General features: G+C 40.9%; 1 non-coding gene across 1 annotated transcript; it reads left to right on the forward strand.

The window, feature by feature from the left end:
• The first annotated feature begins 9,157 nt into the window (after positions 1-9,157).
• On the forward strand, positions 9,158-9,288 carry LOC116074068. Its single transcript, XR_004112047.1, has one exon. It is a non-coding gene; the product is annotated as a small nucleolar RNA SNORA3/SNORA45 family (small nucleolar RNA).
• The last annotated feature ends 5,646 nt before the right edge of the window (positions 9,289-14,934 follow it).

Consider the following 14,934-nt stretch of genomic DNA (forward strand, 5'->3'; position numbering starts at 1 on the left):
TGAATGTTCTTTTCCCAGGGCCAAGCCAGATCCTTGTGATTGTCAGGCAGGATGTTAATCTCCAGGTTATCAATTAGCTGGGGCAGGATATTTATCTCAGGGCTCTCATGGTTCCCAATACTCTTGACTGGCTGCCAGAGAGTTCCAGGGATCTTCATGTCTCTTCTTTCCCAGGACGGGATTATAGATATGGACCACTGAACTCAGCTCTAGGTTTTTTGTTTTGTTTTAAAGCATGGATGCTGGGAACCAACCTGAGGCCCTCATACCTGCATGACAAGTACTTTATCACTGAGTCATCTCCCTAGCTTCCTCCCATTGGCTATATCTTAAAGTAGCACCCGAAGATAGTGGCCAATCTTTACACATGGAATGCTTCACATTTCAGGAGAGGTAAGGGATCCAGAGTCACACATAGGACTTTGTACAACGTCTGTTGTCCATGTTGAGACCATCTCTTTATGAAGCTATTCCTGGAGGTTATGTATCCATTATGGGTGGGCACATCACATCAGTCTCTCTGCTTCAAATAGCTCAGTGGCACACTATTCATTGTCTTTGGGAATAATATATTTCCATAGGCTATTACAGTATGTTCAGACCTTTTTGCCATTCTGTCTTCTCTTTTCCTTCTCTTTATAGCTTCTTACTTTGTATGTTTAGATCACTATGTGTACACATATGTGTGGCATGTACGTATGAAAAAGCTCATATGTATATGCATATGTGTTTGTATGTGTATTAGAAGCCCCAACCCTGTCTGTTTCTTAGATATCTTTGTATTGTAGATCTGTACCTAGAATATACATGCCTTAATGCCTCATGACTAATTCCTTATTAGTCTTCAAGTCTTAGTTTAAATATTTCACTTTTAGGGAGTACTGAGCTCATCTGTGATGAGAATGTCCCCCATAGACTCATGTATCTGAACCTGTGGTTTCCAGGTAGTGACACTGTTTGGGGAGGCTTAGGGGGTGTGGCTTTTTTGAAGGAAGTCACTGGAGGCAGGCTTTGACATTGTAAAGAACCCTGCCATTTCCAGTTGGCTCTCTCTGCTTTCTGCTTTCCCTTGAAGATGGGAACTCTTAGCTTGCTGCTCCAGCTGCCATGTCTGCTTGCCACCATGCCTCCAAGTCATGGAACGCTACACTGAAATAAACTCATCCTTCTATAAGGTGCTTGTGGACACAGTATTTTGTCACAGCAACAGGACAGTGGCTCATACACCAAATGTGGCATCTTTGTTTGGTTTCTAAATGCTATCTATGCATTATTTTCTACAAAATAAATTCACTGATTGTATTTTTTTCTCACTTGAACACAATCTCCATGCAATTGCTAAATTTATCCCCAGCACCCAAAATAACCACCAGCACATCACAGCAGGACATAAATATTGAATCAGTGCATACAGAATTCCTATTGAGTGTGAGCATGGAGCCCATACTTGTGGGTGTTAAGGAAGGAAGTTTAGTGCCTAGGCAGAGGATCTCCTTGCCTTCCAACAGCATAGTCACTACACGAAGCAGGTACTGTCCTTTATGACTCCCAGCTTAAGACTGACAAGCTGTTGCCACCCTGGCTCTGCCCTCTGCTGCCCAACTCCAAAGGCCTATTTCTAAGATGATCAAAGGGACTGGAACAAAGGATTCTAACTGAGTGAGTTTTATGTGGGATCCTGGAGATGGGGACACTTTGAGAGCAGGCCTGGTCCTGGGAGGGTGCTCTTGAGAACTGCAGATCTGCTGCCTTCAAAGGGTCAACATGATGGTACATTAAGAAGTACTTGAGGAGAGAGGATTTCTCTCCAGAGGAGGGGAAGCACTTCAAATCCATCACCCTAGCTTCTACTCTCAGGGATGGTGTGTGTGAGAGTGTGTGTGTGTGTGTGTGTGTGTGTGTTTGTAGGTGTGTGTATATATGTATGTGTGTACACATGTGTATGTATATATGTATATGTATGTGCACATGTGTGTGCATGTGTGTATGTGTATGCACGCATGTCTATATGTGTATGAGTGTATGTATGTGTATGTCTATATGTGTATGTGTGTGCATGTGTGTATGCATGTGTGTATACATGCATGTGTTCGCACATGTGTGAGTGTGTGTGTGTACACACGTGTGTCCATCCAGCATAGGTACAGAGCATCTGCTTTAAGTGTGGTAGCACTGCAGGCTTCCAAACACCCTTGTTGATTGGCAGCAGCCTGCTCGTCTTCCCATCTACACAGGTGCTACTTCTGTGGACTTTGTTTAGTTTCCAGTGCCTCCCAATAATAACTCCTATTCTCCAAGCAGCTTCCTCCTGATGAACTGTGACTGCCTGTGGCTCTTCTCAAGTCCATCAACTTCTGCGTCAAAGTTTGAAAATGTGACTGCTTTTAGGTAATTTGATAAATCGTCTGAAGGCATTTTCATATGTGTGTACTCCACTTCTGCATTCCATTTATAAGCTCCTTTAGGGGAAAATCTATATCTTTTTTTCCTTATAACCTTCTCTGCACGATGCTTAGGACAGTGTTTTCATCAGTGTGCTTATTGTCTGAACACACTCTTTCTTTGTAGGCTGAGAACCCTTGGAGGCTGACTTTATTTCATTCATTAATTTATTTAAAATATTTACTGAGGCCTATTATATGACAGGCATTGGTTAAGTGCTAGGGGTTCAGTGTTGAAACTCACAGTCTGGGGCCAAGAAGGAAACATACACAAATAACTGTAATACAATGTGGTAAGTGCTGTAATATAGGTTCCGTGAGCTCAGAGTGCTCTGGAAACCCAGGAGGGAGCTTATGAAATAATTTCCTTACTGTTCCAATGTCTAAATATGAATATTTAAGTAAACACCTTTCCTTTGGAAATGCTTACAGCTTTTGTGATTTTTCTCAGGTCTATTATCTTATTCGATGCCTCTAACAACCCCTTTAATAAGCTTTTGTTCCATCAACTCACCTCTATACAGAGTAGGGACCCAAGAAGGAGCTATGGAAAGAAAGAGTAAGGGAACGGGGAAATCAACATTATTCACTCTGGTTCGCAATTAGATAAATTAAATGTCACAAAGTGATTTGCTGAAGGTCATAAACATGTTTCCAGGTAGTCAGGGTAAACATTGCTTCAATGCCTGTAATATAAAGGTTTCTCTGCTGTGCTGTAAATAAACTTAAAACATGTTTCTCCCCCCTGGATGTCTGCTCTCACTGGTAAAATATGATGCATAACTCAAGTATGACATTGAAGATGGAGAACGACTCACAAAGGAGACAAGGTAGACTGTGGTCAACCATTGACTCAGTTTCACAGATAGCACGGAGCTCAGAAAGCTGGAGATATCACTGTAGGTCAATGGAGTCAGGAAAGGAGCATGGAAGTAACAAAACACAGTAAGAAGAACAATAAGAGGCAGCACACAAAAGTTACACTCCGAAGAAATGAAATTAACTAACCTGCTGTCCTACTGTGCACTTTTCCAGGATCACACCTATTGGATTGGGGCACTCAACCTTGTCCTTAGTGTTCTCTAATTAACTAATTAATTAATTAATTAAAAAATTCACTTTACATTCCCATCACAGCCCTCTCCCTTTTCTCCTCCCAATCTGATCCCCACGAGTCCCTCCCTGCATTGCCCCCTCTTCTCCTCCTCATAGAAGGGGAGCCTCCTTTGGATACCACCCTACCCTGGGGCATCTAGTCCTGTCCTTAGTATTCTGTCTAATTGAACCCCAGGTTATATCCAGGTCAAGAAGTCCTTGACGCTCTCTCAGGGGGAGGGTCTTCTTCACTCAACTTGTGCTATTTAGACAAGATATAGATGTGAGGATGATTTTATGCTAGCTTCCCATTTCTGCCTCAGGACCACTATTCTTCCTCCCACAGAAGAATGCTTCATTATAGTGACAGGCTTACTGCACCTGTATCTTGCAGCCATTTCCTCTGAATTAAAACATTCCCTCCTGGAGGATGGAGGATGGAGGCTGGAGGCTGGAGGCTGGAAGCTGGAGGGAAGCCCATACAAATTCCCAGGTTTAGGAAGCTCAGAAAGGCACAATATACATGTAGTCTTGCCTTCATGTTACCTAAACAGTGAAGAGTTGCTATGGAGAGGGGATTCTTACTTGCCCACTGCCTTCAAGTTGTGCAGGGAGCTCCAGGGTACAGCTCTTATGATGCCATGCTCCTATAAGTAATCCAAATAAATTCATTAGTTCACCAAGTGAAACTTGAGTGGAATTGTTTCTTTGGTCTGTTATTGATATCCTATCTGGAGCCAAAGACAATCTTTTTGGTTCTCCCCTGGAAAGGCTATGCAATAGTATTCCAAACTCGTCTTAAAAATCCTGGCCAACCCATAAGAAACAACATTTTGGGCAACAAAATGTTGGGCAGGAGCTCAAGGAGGTAGTAACTATGTTAACAGGCACCTTCCCAACCATCAGTGTCCTGGGTTTGTGACAACTACCGGATATGAATATGACCTAGGAGCTATGCCCATATCATATGGTCCTGTTCCCCTTATTCAAAGATAAGAGAACCAGTAAAGACATGTGATTCAGAGAGCCAATCAGATTATCTCCTGTAGGAGTTGAGAAATGAGAGCAAAAAATACTTTTCAGCTAAGTTGGTCCCTGGGATGGGGTAGCATTGAGCAGGTAACCTGTGTGGCAGCCATCTTAAGCCAACATCTCATGGCTGTTGAGTAGGACAAGCCAATCTGAAGGAGAGTGGTATCAAACAAACAGAGATAGATAAGACCACAGTCACTGAGCTTGAAGCATGCTGGACACCTGGCAGCAATACAGTCCATGTTGGGATTCAATTGTCTCTTTTCTGCCTTTGTCTTTAAGATGTCCCACATCCTTGGAATGATCACCTCTATCTGCACATGCTTTTATTTAAAAGTGTGTTTTTAATCTGCACAACCAAAACAACTTGGATGAAAACTTTAAATCCAAGTCAATGCAGAGAACTGCCACCAAGGTTTTCTACACACAAAGATAGAAATGACCCAGTTTAACTAACGGGGCACTCTTTGCTCTTGTCTAATTACCTAAATGATGGAGACATGGTCATTAATAAAGCAGACTTGAGATCTATGGATTGGGAAATGTGAGACTCTTGCTGCCAGGATAGTCTAGAAATACTATTGCATCAAACTAAACCTGTATTGTTCCTTTATTTCTTGTTTATCTTTTCAAGAAAAAAATGAGGGAAATGAAAGAGAAAACTAGAACCAGGGGTGGAATCATTGAGTGCTATGAACGCCCTAGATGAGGTGTAGTTGAGGAGATGTTGGCTTGGCAACTTCACATTCATACAGAGCAGAATTTGGAACTAGGATCTATGTGAAGACAAAACCTGCAGATGCACACACTTCCTAGAGAAGGAAAATGGGAGACAAGAGGAATTTTTTAACTTAAGGCAACCATGAAGAGTGTTATTTGCCTCTGTCCATGCTCTGGGTGATAAAGGAAAATATTGTTTGGAAAATAGAAACTCTGGGACATAGTTTGAAGCTCAAATTTATAATAATTCTGTTGGCTGGACATTTTAAGCCAGTAAATTTATATTAATACAAAGATACTTTTCTGCTTACTGTAACCCTAGGGATTGCTGATAGATGCAGCTGTTAACTTGCTTTGGAGGAATGTTTCCATGGTATGATATACCATTGGCTTCTATAGTAGAGAAATGGCCTTGTTGGGATGGGCTTACAGTAAACAATGGCAAAATACAGGGGTAAACATTCTACCACATGTGAGAATTGGCAGAAGCAATTAATAGGAAGATTCAGCACCAGGGACTGGAAACCCTGAAAGAGAACCTGGAAGATCATGACTGTACAAAAAATTGAGATCTTTAAAGTATAACATAAATTCTATGATGTGAAGATAGCATAACTTCTCAGAACATGCAAGATTTAGAATGTTCCCTTCATTTCACACATGTGTACAATGAGATAAGATCATATATGCCCCCACGCACCGCCTCTGACTCCCCCCAGAATATGTTGTGTTTAAAGAGAACCAACTAGAAATGTAAAATGCAGACTTTGAAAGAAATATTCTGTGGGAACATGCTGGAACAGAGAACAGAAAATAAATGAACTAGAAGTTTCGAAAGACTTTTACAAAGGACTAAAGCTTAACTCAAAGTAGAATACAATGAGTGACAAAAGACAGAAATATGAGAAGATGAAAAACAGAGGGTAAAGTAATAAACCATCAGTAAATCTCAATAGTTCAGGATAAACGTCAGTAAATGCTCAATAGCTTAGGATAAACGTCAGTGAATGCTCAGGAATTTGCGATGGAAAGAATGGAGATCCTGCATAAGGGGCAGATTTGTTCAGCATTGAAGATAAATTTGACTTGATATATTTTTAAAACCACAATGGTTTGGCATGATAAATAAAAATAACTACTAACTAGGCACATCATGTGAAGGTGCTAAATACCCAAGTCAGAGAAAACCTGACAGGCAAATAAATGACAATTGTTTAGGCAGCAGACCTCCACAGCCATGTTAAGGCCACAGCACAGTGGATTGTGTCTTTAAAATGCCTAGGAAAAGAACTGCTATCCCATAACTAGTTTTTGCAATTCAAAATAATTTCCAAGTATAAGCTATGATTATAATGTAAAGGAGAAATGTAGATGGTATTTAGAAGGATAAAGACTAAAAGACATGTAAGATCCCCTGGAAAGAAAAATAAGGAGGTGAGTCTGAAAGGAGAGTGTGAGACATGAAACTCAATGGTGACCATAACACAAATAGCAACTGACATATAGTTATGATAATAAGCATGAAAGTACATCACTTGGGGTTTACAAAAACAAGGCGAGCAATCAGGCAGTGGATGGAGGGATGAACTCAAACCATTCAGGCTTAAAAGTTCAGAGTGAAAAAGGTTCAAAAATTCCTGGCTTGTTGAGGGTAGAAATAGTGACTTGATTTAGATTTGTCAAGTCTACAGTCACACTGAAAATTTAAAGCTAACCACACACATCTAAAGAGCTAACAATACAATACATAGAGAAAATGTCTTAGTTAGGGATTCTGTTGCTGTAACAAAACTCCATGACCAGAAGAAGTAAGTTGGGGAGGAAAAGGTTTATTTCACTAGTACTTCTGTATCACAGTCAACCACATCATCATAGGAAGTTGGGGCAGGAACTCAATCAGAGCAGGAGCCTGGAGGCAGGAACTGAAGCAGAGGCCATGGAGGACCACTACTTACGAAGTACCCACATTCTTCCCTCAGCCTGCTTTCTTATAGCATAGGACCACCAGCCCAGGGTGACCCCCCCACACTGAGCTAATCCCCCATCAACCATTAATCAAGAAAATGTGCCATAAGCTTGTCCACAAGGCAATTTAGTGGGGTCATTTTTCTCAACCGAGGTTCCCTCTTCCAGAATAACTGTAATTTCTGTCAAGTTGACATAAAACTAGCCAGCACAGGAAGGGAGTTAAAAAGAAATGCAAGCAGTCAAAGGGAACATAGGGCAGTCCTGAGTAAAACAAAGCACTGGTGAGGTCCCAATAGCAGAAACACAGTCAAACACGCCACATCGGACGCTCTTATGTGTTTTAAATACATCCTGGAACAGACTCGGTGAACTGAAGATCGAGACCCCACTACTAATGAGTCTGAGTTTGGGAGATTATATTCAAAAGGTATATGGAAAAAACTTATTCTAATAAAACTAATAATCAGGAATTGCAAACTCAAAAAAAAATCCGATGCTTTTGATATCTATTTGATTAAAAAATGAATATCCATGAGGAATGAAGGAATGCCAGAGAAGAACAGGCCCTGAGTAATTGGGAAATATACTTATGAAAGTAGAAGGTAGCTCTCTTCAGTAATTCCCACTCTGGCACTGCAGGAGCAGAGTCCAGAAGGAGCTCTTGGTACTAGCAATGAGAAAAGCTTGTCTGAAAGAACATTTCCAGGACAGATTTCTGAGCAGAGAAGAAACCACATGAGCAGTACAGTTAGCCTGGACTCCATCAAGGAAGCAGTTCCTGGCCTGTGGGGAGAGGAAAGCAAGCCGACTCAACCTGAGAGGCAGGTGTCTGAGTCCATGGAGACTGAAGTGGCAGGAACTCATGAGGTATAGCAATGGAGAGAGGAGCTATGCAGAGAAAGAGTTCTAGAAAATGGCATAGGAGCTCTCTGGAATCTTGGCTGAAAACCACACACAAAGAGTATAGGACAACATTTCAAAAAACAAAACAATTATCAGCTGCTTTAAATCAATCAAGAAAAGGTCAAGGAACTCATGCAGAGATGGAAGTCACTTCTGTCCTCAGTAACAGGGGCGGGAGGTTGGAAATGATGCAGAGAGGTGAGCAGAGCCATCCAAATGGACATCCTCTGAGAGAGATTAAGCCAAACTAACCTAGGAACATGAGCGTTGAAGTGATCAAAATGGTCCTCAAGTAACATATCATGCCAAAACAAACGAATTTTTTTTAAAAGGAATACAACAAAATCCAGGATGCAACAATATTTATGGAACCTAGTTAAAAATTAATAGTCATATTAGCAAGCAGGAACATGTGGCCCCATGTAAAGCAGAAGAAAAATGAGGCAAAAGAAAATGCCAAGAAGAGAAATGACAGCAGATGAAAGTTAAATATGCACAAAGGAATGGAGGGTATTGAAAATACCAAACACAGATGTAAATATGAAATACAACTCACTTTTTTCTCATTTAAAAGATTATTTACACAAGTGATTTTTCTAAAGAAAAAAAAAAAGACAGGGCTGGAGACAGTGCTGTAAAGCACGGTAGGGACCAGTGGCCGACTAGCGTTCAGACCCTCACACCCAATGAATGAGCCAGGTGGCCCACCCATGCCTGCAAATCCAGGACCAAGGAGAGCTGAGACAGTCCAACATCTGCAGCTTGTGATTTCTAAACAAGGGCTCTGGGTTCTGAGTGAGAGCCTGCCTCAAAGGAATAGGCAGAGTGATAGAGGAGGACACTTGAGGTCCTTCTCACATACTACACAGACACACGCGCGCACACACACTACAAAGCTTAAAACATGGAACAAAAGCGAGGGAAGTATAAGATTCTTACAGGTAAACCAGTGTAATATTTTGAGGGCAAAATGTGCTAAGTTAAAAATGCATATAGCAGCCAAGGCTAGAGTCACATCCTGACATTGTACTTGTCCTGGTGTGCTAGAGTCCTCAAAGAGACTATGCTGGTCTTGATTCACCGGTAGGGGCCTTCAGTGTCCCTTCTAGTGCCCAGATCAGAAACATGGCAAAAAAGTGCATATAGCAAATCACAGAGTAACCATAGAAAACAAAAGCAAAGAAACATAGCTAATGGAACCCCATAAAGTATTTGTTAATTAAAAAAAACTTTTTAACATACAAAAAGTAGAAGAAAGAAGGTCTGGGAATATAATTCAGTTGGTAGAGTGCTTTCCCAGCATGATCAAGCCCTGAGCATACTCTCCCGCAGCACATAAACTGGGAATCGTTGAGTGTATTCGTAATCTCAGCATGTGAGAAAGGGAGTCATGAAGATCAGAAATTCAACGTCATTCTTATCTACCTAACAAGTTACAGGCTAGCCTGAGCTACATGAGATCCTATCTCAAAAAAGGAAGGACTTAGAAGATCAGAAAAGACAAGTTGAAAACAAAATGGTAGATTTTAAATCTCTCTGTTAAATAAATGCATTTACAAAAAATAATTTATACAATCCAAAGAAAATCTAGATAATATAAGAATGAATTATAAGGTATAAATGAGTATATGGTATCTAAAAGAATGCTAATTTGTGAATATATGCTAAAACAGAATACCAAATATTAATTTAAGAAAGCTAGAGTTGGGTTAATATTAAACAAAATAGATTTACCAAAAGGAATCAAAAGGAGATAAGGATACGTGCTGATAAGATAAGGGGCCAGTGTATTATGAAGAGAACAAGCTACCAAATGCTTTGGTCATATGACACGGAGAAATCAAGTTGGTACTAACCGGACAGCTCCTCCCTGCTGGCTTGCTTTCACACTGTTTGGAGGTACTGTGTGGATTCCATTGGGGAAAGTCATCAAGTCAAACCCAGCTGTGAACTCTGTGAGCTTCAGTCCTGACCCATGTGCCAATAAATGCCCATGGGTGTAATAGCAGCGTGAATATTACGGAGGTAATCTACTGATGTTTGATTGGATCAAAGGCACACTCTACAGGAGGAAACAAATGCCTGGTGCTATAAATCTGACTGACCAAAACCCATAAATTAGTGCAGTTTTCAGACTTAATTAGAGAAGTTTCTTTTTTTTCCCTCAATTATCTTTTATTGATTTTACATCCTGATCACAACCCCCCTCCTTCCTCTTCTTCCAGTTCCACCCTTACAAATTCCTCCCCCATTGGCCCCTCCCCTCCCTCTCCGAGAATGGGGAGCTCCTTCTTGAGTACCACCTCATCCTGGGACATCTAGTCCCAGCAAGACTGGGCACATCCTTTCCCAGTGAGACCCAACCAGACAGTCCAGGTAGGGCAAGGGATCCAATGGCAAGGAACAGAGACCAAGACAGTTCCTGCTCTACTTGCTAGGGGACCCATATGAAGAACAAGCTTCACATATGCTGCAAATATGTAGGAGACCTAGGTCCAGCCCCTGCATGCTCTCTGGTTAGTGGCCCAGTCTCTGTGAGCCCCCATGGTCTCAGATTTGTTGACTCTGTGGGTCTTCTTGTAATGTCCTTGACCCTCCAACATGCCAAATTTTTCCCCCTACTTTTCCACAAGACTCCCCAAGCTCTGCCTCATGTTTGGCTGTGGGTCTCTGCATCTTCCTCCACCAGCTGCTGGATGAAGCCTCTCAGGAGCTAGATATGCTAGAGTCTTGTCTGCAATCATAGTAGAGTATCATTAATAGCATCATGGGTTGATTTTCTCCCATGGGATGGCTCTCAAATTGGGGCAGCTCCATCCCCTGCACATCTTGTAGACAAGAGAAATGTTGAGTAAACGGTTTTGTGGGTTGATTGATCTCCTCCTCCTTCCTCTGGAAGTCCTGTCTGGCTACAGAAGGTGGCTACTTCAGTCTCTATATCCTTTCCTCTGGTAGGAATCTCAGCTAGGTTACTCCCACATACTCCCCATATCTTCCCCCATCCCAGAGAATTTTATTTATGCACTAAACATTAGTGAAGACAGAAAAGTACAACTGGCCAATGTGCAAAGAACAAGGGTCAGTGGATTGCTCAGACCCAAATGAGAGATCCATATAACACCTTCTCTCCCAAAGAAGCAGTGCATGTTTCAAAAGAGTACAATAGAGTATTGTAAGAGCCAGACAAATATTCCTTCCTCAGGACTTCTGACCAAGCCAAGGCTGGTCCTTGCCACCAGAGCTCAGGGAGGAGGGTGACAAAACTGTCTTCTGGGCATGATGGAACTGATGCACTCAGGCACTTGAAGCAGCTGTGGTTTCCTAAACACAACTCTGTATGATATCAAGCTGGCCGACATTCTAGCATGAAGAAGGGAGACACACATAATCCACCACCTCTGCCAGGTGAACTGTTAAGACCTGATGATGTCTGTGAGAAGCAGAGTCAGTTTTCTTTAAGGATGTGGCTCCTGGTAGGTCAACCTATGCTCCAGTGAACAGCCCCACACATGCGGGCAGCACAGATTTGACTCATTGGATTATAAAAAATTTGCATGAATTTGGGAGGGGATGTTGGGGATGGGGAATCTACAAGCCATTGGGGGAAAGAGTTGGGGTGCATGTAATCAACATGCATTACAAGCATGTGTGGAATTCTTAAATAGGAAATATTTTATTAAAAATCTGATCGAGTTTTCTAGAAAGAGAAATCTTTTACTGTAGTTGAAGACTTCAACTGCTCTCTCATTAGTTAATAGAACAAGCAGACAGAAAATCAGTAAAGAGAGATGCCCTAAGCATTATTAACGAACATAATCCAATTGACATTTATATAACATCCCACCCAACAAGAACAGAGTATAGTTTTTCAAGTGTACATGGGATGTTTATTGAAATAAGGCATCCTCTAAACCATAGATAAAGTTTTCCAAACTTTGAGGCAATTAACTGTGTAAGAGGCATATACTCTTATCACAATAGAATTACAATAAAATTTAGTAACAGAAAAAATATTTGAAAGTTTTCCTCAGACTTGGAAATGAGCCAACATACTTCTGAAAAAAATAATGAGTCACAAGGGAAGTCCTAGGGAAGACTAGCAACTGATTTTGGTTTGACAAAAATAAAAACACCACATGGAATGTACAAAAAGTTCTTAAAGATAAACTTTTAACAATAACTATTTGTGTTACATAATAGTGTTATGTAATAAGTTCTCCCTTTCTATGATAAGGGAGAAGTGAGCAGAACAACAGAAAGAAATCATAATTCTAAGACGAGATAAACGAAAATGAAAACAGCAAGACAATAAAGAAAAGCAATTAAATCAAATTTTTTAAGTTAATAAAACTGATAAACCTGAAGCCAGACCTGATCAAGAACAAAGAAAGAGTAAAAATGAATAACATAATAAATTAAGACGAAAACAGCATGTGAATACTTCAGATATTAAAAAGGCAATGCAAGGTTTTTTTTTTTTAAACAATACTGTGGCTATAAATAAGAAAACAGAGATGATCATTTTTCATGAAAGATATAAACTTAGCAAAGCTTCCTCGGGAGAATGCATTGTCTTGAATAGCTCAGAGAACTTGAATAGTTTTATAACTGCACTGGTTTGTCTTATCTGTCAGCTTGACACCCTGGAATCATCAGGGAAGAGAATCTTAATGATGAATTGTCTAGATCAGGTTGACCTTTAGACATGTCTGTAGGGCATTGTCTTGGTTGTTAAGTGAAAACCCAACCTACTGTGAGGGGGTCCTGAACTCTATAAAAGAGCTGAAAGCAAGCGAGCAAACCACCGAAGGTATGAATTCTCTCTCTCTCTCTCTCTCTCTCTCTCTCTCTCTCTCTCTCTCTCTCTCTCTCTCTCTCTCTCTCTCTCTCTCTCTCTCTCTCTCTCTCTCTCTCCCCCTTGCCCCCGTGGGTGTGAAGTGACTTTAGTGTCTACCTTGACTTCCCTGAAATCCTGGATTGTGATATGGAATTATAAGTCAAATTACTTGTTTCTTTTTAGAATTCCCTTTTTGTCAAAATATTTGTCATAGCAACTGAAACGAAACTAGAACAATGTTTGCTGAGGAGACTGAGCTCATAGAGGCATAAACCAAGAACATATTGGTCAATTACAGAAGCCTACATGATGATGCTCTCCCAAGATTATATCAACTACTAAACTCACAACCATCTTAGTTTGTCTATGAGCATCATATAATATCTATACAATGACCCAAATGAGACACGATGGTATATAAAACTCTCAGGAAAGAAAATTCCAGGACCATATAATACTGCTGTTGAACTTTGCCACACCTTATAAATCAAAAGGAAAAATATCAATTCTTAGTGATTATTTGCTCATTTTATCAAATTATGAAATTTATATGTATTTTGCCTATGAAGCTCTAGAACGGGTCACACAATATATCTCTGGTTGGCCCAGAACTAGCTGTGTAGGTCAGGCTGCCCTCAAACTCACAGAAATCTACATGCCTCTACTTCATTTCATCAAACTTCTATTGAGATGATCCATCAATGTTTGGAGAAGTCAGAGTAAAATCTTTCAAGAAATTACAGTGAATAACTAAATCTTAGCACCTGTTAGAATAACATGTTAGACACAAATACCTTGCCCCAAGAACTAGAGAGATGGCTCAGTCATTAAGGTGCTTGCCTTGTAAGCATGAGGACCTGAATTTGAACCTGAGAGCCCTCCTAAAATATAGCTGCAGGGAGGTGGAGACAGAATCTCCCTGGTGCTTACTGGTCATCCAATCTAGCTAATTGGTGAGTTTCAAGACAATCAGAGACTCTGTCTCCATGACAGTGGATGGTGTTCCTGAGGATAATATTGTGTGTTGCCCTTAGGTCTCCATAGGCACATGTACTCATGTTTATGAATATCCACACACACACACATGTAAGTGCACACACATGTACACCCCCCACACACTCTGATCATTAAGAATACAGCTAGTGCTGTATATGAACGGACTGATAGAGAAGCGTAATATGGGACACTGAAGCCTCTGACCAACAGCCATTGTGGTAAATTATCTAACACGGTTGAGCCTTCAGAAGACTGTAGCACTATCTAATATCTTAGGGCAACTCCTCCCCTCTCCCCTAAAAAGCAAACTAAACTTAGGAATGTCCCAGCTCACAGAAAACGTGAAATAATGTGTATTAGGCCAAGCCTCTAAGTTTTGGGTAAAGCATTATGGATCCATAGAGACTAACGTACATAGAGTGACCAAAAGCATTTTGAAAGAGACAAAATTTGGAGAGTTTACTGGCTGCTTTTGTGCGTCAAATTGACACACGCTGGAGTTACCACAGAGAAAGGAGCCTCTCTTGAGGAAATGCCTCCATGAGATCCAGCTGTAAGGCATTTTCTCAATTAGTGATCAAAGGAGGAAGTCCCATTATGGGTGATACCATCCCTAGTCTGGTAGTCTTGGGTTCTATAAGAAAGCAATCTGAGCAAGCCAAGGGAAGCAAGCCAGTAAGTAACATCCCTCCATGGCCTCTGCATCAGCTCCTGCTTCCTACCCTGTGTGAGTTCCAGTCATGACTTCCTTTGGTGATGAACAGCAATGTGAATATGTAAGCTGAATAAACCCTTTCCTCCCTAACTTGCTCCTTGGTTATGATGTTTGTGCAGGAATAGACACCCTAACTAAGACAGAGAGTCAATATATGATTCAGCATAAAGAGCTGTAATGATAAAGATCGCATGACCTTGGTAAGACTACAACATCAGCAACAAAAT

The sequence above is a fragment of the Mastomys coucha genome, unplaced genomic scaffold, assembly GCF_008632895.1.
Source record: "Mastomys coucha isolate ucsf_1 unplaced genomic scaffold, UCSF_Mcou_1 pScaffold23, whole genome shotgun sequence".
Taxonomy (NCBI): domain Eukaryota; kingdom Metazoa; phylum Chordata; class Mammalia; order Rodentia; family Muridae; genus Mastomys; species Mastomys coucha.